We start from the raw sequence: 4,893 nt of genomic DNA, 5'->3' as shown, positions 1-4,893 counted from the left end.
GCTGTGTGGCTTTGTTAATATTCTGTCCTAGAATGCGGTAAGATGTGCCCTTTTTTTTGAGCACGTGCCCTTTTAGTGGTCTCTGCACGGCCCTGGATCAGGGCCACAAGTTTCATTAAACACAAAGAACACGACATAGTAGGTCAAAATTATGTTACATTTCCCAAAATAAATTAGCTCAATAGGATTGCCAGACACATTGATGCTCATTTGTGACGGGCATTTGTTGTAGCATAGAATTATTTAATTTTCAAATTAAGGTTAATACTTTTTTTTTATCAACAAAGAAAAACTGATATAACTGATTTTATTGCAGCATCCATCCCACATGGTCAACGAACAGCTATCAAAGGCAACAAGTTTAGACCTGACTTGACAATCCCGTTTTTCTCTGTGGTGCTCAGTGGTCGTGACTCACCACTTTTTAAAAAAAAAAAAGACACAGAATGGTATCATTATGAAGGTAACTAGAGTGGAGTGCCGGGGCACCCCTGCTGGCACACTGTAACGCTGGTTACAACACGTTGCTGGTCAGCATGTGTCAGCAAAGTCTGAAGTGTGACAGTCAAAGCGGAATAAATTGTGACTAAACAAAGAAGCGGCCTGCAGTGTATCGAAGCACGCGTCGGACTGTTTGAAATTCCCCGAGTTAGTTACCAGATCAAGAAGAGGCACACACATCGACTAACACAGCGAAACGAGAGGCCCTATTTTTAAAACTGAGCTTATATTGAACAATCCAGTATCAACTTTCCAGAAGCAAGTAGGTGGGGATAGTTTTAAGAACGGAATTGTTGTGACCAGAGCAAATATCCTGTGAGGACTTTTAACGGCATCCACGTTCCACTTCAAATATTTAACTTTGACACAGTCGGTCCGTACATTGGACAGCTTCCTTCATCTTCATGGCTGATGAGAGCAGTGGAGATAAAATGTTACCCAGGCGCAGTGAAGCTCGATTAGGGTCTGGACACTTTCTGCTTATTCCGTTACTATAAGCAAACGCTAAAGCCTAGTTCTAACATCGTTTCATGCTTCATTGTCTTATAAATGAAAGGTGGATCTTCGCTGGTACATTTGAGACGCTCATTCTCGATACTTTAAAGGGGCCTAACAATGAACGGCAAATGGAAATGTAAAAATATTCTTACAATAACAATTAGGAAAACGTTTATCACTTTGAGTATTTATTCAGTGTCGTTTATGTAGTTGGTAAAAACAATATTTTACTTTTTAAATATGCCAGGAGCGTAAAACATAAAAATCAACAAAGTACGCAGTCGAGGCCACGATTGGCATGCAATTTGAGTTTCTTGCGTTGTTTGTTTTTTATGGTTACTTTATCAATTTTTAAAATTGATTTTACTGGTTCCTTTATTTTTGCATTATTATTCGACTAAACCGCAAACCGTGATCGTTGTTTTTAAAACCGCGTTCATCAAAGTGAATAAAGTCTTATAGGTTCAAAGTGTTGAGCTTTTCTATTTTAAATAATGTGTCAATTGCGGCGAGAAACCGCAATAAGCTGCTAACGTGAATAACTTTACATAATATTGGTGGAATTTTTCCCCCATTTCTCTTTTAAAATTACTGATTTTATATCAAAGTAAAATTCAATGCACGCTAAATAAATGCATTCTCTCTAAAGACGTCTACGCTCGGGAGCATCCTAAACGGTTTTGGTCTAGGCCTTATGCCAACCCCAAATCACTCGTGCGGGAACAGGAACGCTCTTACAAAGCATAAAACATACTGTTTTCAGCTTTTCAGACGTCTTTGCCCCCTTGGTTTCCTGCGAGCACCAGAGCGGTGATCTTCTTGGCCCACTGGGAATCCGTAGTGTTCTCCAGATGCTGCTTGACCACCACCCGCTGTTCCTCCGTCGCGGCCAGGTGCCAGGTTTCCCTTTTGGTCATTAACCCACTTGTGAGTCAGCACGCCATACAGCTCTGGAAAAAAGAGACCACTGCAAAACTATCAGTTCTCTGGTTTTACTCGTTTGAGTAAAATGAACATTGTTCTTTAATTCTATGAAGTACTGACAACGTATATTAATTAATTCAGTATTTATTTGCAGAAAATGAGAAATGGAAAAAAAACCGAAAAAGATGAAGTTCTTTCAGATCTCTAATGAAAAGAAAACAAGTTCATGTTCATTTTGAAACAACAATGCTAATGTTTTAACTCAGGAAGAGTTCAGAAATCAGTATTTGGTGGAACAACCGTGCTTTTTAATCACAGCTTTCATGCGTCTTGGCATGCTTTCCACCAGTCACTCACACTGCTTTTGGGTGACCTTATTTGGGTTGAAATTCAACTGAGCCTGGAATGGAACGGCTGTCATACATGTAGAGATGCTGATTTTTAGAAAACTGTGCAGTGGTTTCTCAATTTATTTTTTTTCCAGAGTTGTATAGAATGAGGGACCGCGGCGGCGGCGTGAGTCACGGTGAGCCTCCGGACCCGGTCACGCGAGTTGGGGGCAGCCCCTGCCTCGTGGAGCGCCTTGACCAGTGCGTTGCTTCACCCTTACCACCTGGACACAAAGTAAAAAATAAATAAATAAATAAAAAAAATGAATAGAAAGATATTAGATCACTCTTGCTGGAAAATAAAAAAGTTCGATAAGGCCCTAGGCCACGCGTGTTTATCTCATTACATCATTTCAATCTCTTTGTCGTAAAGTCGCAGAGTGTCTGCATTGCAAACAATATCATGACCTGTATTTCACTGCCAACAGTTGAAAGTACTTTCAAATCTGAAAATGAGTGTTAGCTAACGGTATGAGTATGTGAAAAATGTGGTTTATAGTTTCCTGCGAGCGATGTTTCCTTCTATATCATCCGGACGCGGCCCCTCTGGACCCAAAACCCCCTCCACGATCTCATGTGTATTCCTTAACAAGAAGCTACTAAAAAATAATCCTCAACAGTATCGTTTTGGACATAATCGTAGTTTGTTGGGTGATCTAGGAGGTGGCGCCTTGTTTTACAGCGCATTAGTCATTTATTTATGATTTTTAAAAATGTTTCAATGTAGTAAGAAAAATACAGTTAAAAAATGCTCTGTATTTTAAAATGGATAAATTCAGCTGCTTCCGTCTTAATGTATGTTTGCTTGTTTTTACAGAGATAACTTCCTGGTTCATTTAACTGAAATACTTTTTTTTGCTTTATGGCATGTATTTTTCTTATTAATCCTTTATTACATTTGACGAGCTCGTCTGCAAAATCACACCCTGTCTAAAAATAATTTCTTTGCATAGCTACGTCGATGAATCTGAAAAACATATTCAATTTAAGAGATGCATTTGCCAGTATATACATTCATTTGAATTCAGTAAACTGAAATGAACTGATTCAAAGACATCCATCTTTCTTCAAACCGGTATGAAAACAGATTTAATGCTGAACAAAAAGAGACATGTCCCTTACATAGCAGCAGAAAAGCAGGACGTAATGATTCAGGTTTTCATCAGGCCCCAAGTAGACACACACACGCACACAGACACACACACACACACACACACACACACACACACACACACACACACACACACGCACACATATAAACATAATAATATTATAAATATAATTATCATAATTAAAAATGAATCACACTGTTGTTTTTTTGGGGGTTTGCAAACACTTGAAAGGGTTTACTACTGTCACATAAACCACTTTTAAGACAATAACTATAGTGGAGAGACAACAGTTGTCCAAAACTTTCTTCTCAAACCAAGCCGCACGGAAAACATTCCCTTTGAGGATCCAAGAACTAAATTAGAAACCCATGTAAAACACTGTTTTAAAAAGTGGAACATATACGACTGAGAACCTTTCTTTTCATCTTTTTTTGGATGAAAGGAAAGACGTCATCAAGAACAGAGGATGTCCAGTTGCCTTCTACTTTAAGCATTTAGGATTTTCATGTCCTGAATGACAGAACACAAAGTCATTCAAATTGCTGCTTGCGTGATTCGAGCCAAATAACGCAACACAAAAATATTCACACAAGACTTTTGGGCTTCAAATGCCTACACTGTAGGTTTTTATAGGTTTTATGTCCAACTTGTAGACGCAATAACACCATACCATAACTCAAAACAAACAGATTTCGCCTCAAATGACCCTTGAGCCGCAGCACATGCATACATCCCTGCTCAATAAATTAGGAAATATTGTGACTCTACATTTATATAGCTAAATGTCAGACTATTAACAAGCGAAAGCAAAACAAACGAAACAAAAAAAAAACAAAAAAAAAGAGAGAGAGAGAGAGAGAGAGACCTAGCTACGCTGACAGAAAAAAAAACTGCACCGATCACCAGCCAACATGATGTCATTAACCGTCACTTCCCGCTCGTTTTCAAAACAATCATCACAATAGAGAGAGTTTGTTTCTTACTGTATTCGGGCGTCATCTTGTGAGATCTTCACTTAAGGACGACGGTATTGCCGAATCGTAGCGAGGTTTCCTTTCATTTCCAAAAATGACTCGTCCGGGTCTCAGATGATGCTTTCACATCGTCATCCGACTGAATAGCTATAATAATAACGCTCAGATCCCCGCTGAGGAACCCTCACAGATACATTTATATTTAAGATGAGCTGCTAAGAAGTGCGCCTCTGTCAGACGTTTAGATGGGTTTGAAATTGTCACCAAAATAGGCTCAGATGCCCTGATTGGACAGAGCAAATTTAAATAGGAGGAGTCATAACTGAAAACTATATAAAAAAAGAAAGAAAGAAAGAAACTGGGAAAAGAAACCATCTTGACGCTACGTGACTGTGTAGATTTCATGAAATGGAGGATCTAGTCCACAGAGCACAGGCCCCTCGCAGCATGCGCATACGAAGTTTCTTAAATAAGCTAAACATGTAATGCGGTGAC

At 39.0% G+C, this 4,893-nt stretch overlaps 1 long non-coding RNA gene across 1 annotated transcript; it reads right to left on the bottom strand.

Moving 5' to 3' along the window:
* Positions 1–2,361: 2,361 nt before the first annotated feature.
* LOC106951075 (uncharacterized) lies at positions 2,362–4,893 on the bottom strand. The gene is made up of 2 exons (XR_001425745.1): positions 4,408–4,893; positions 2,362–2,536 (listed from the first exon to the last, which is right to left on the bottom strand). It is a non-coding gene; the product is annotated as an uncharacterized LOC106951075 (long non-coding RNA).

The sequence above is a fragment of the Poecilia latipinna genome, unplaced genomic scaffold (assembly GCF_001443285.1).
Source record: "Poecilia latipinna isolate Pla-1442-1.1 unplaced genomic scaffold, P_latipinna-1.0 Scaffold439, whole genome shotgun sequence".
Taxonomy (NCBI): Eukaryota; Metazoa; Chordata; class Actinopteri; order Cyprinodontiformes; family Poeciliidae; genus Poecilia; species Poecilia latipinna.
The sequence above is the reverse complement of the archived record's forward strand: the minus strand, read 5'-3'. Positions and strand labels throughout refer to the sequence as shown.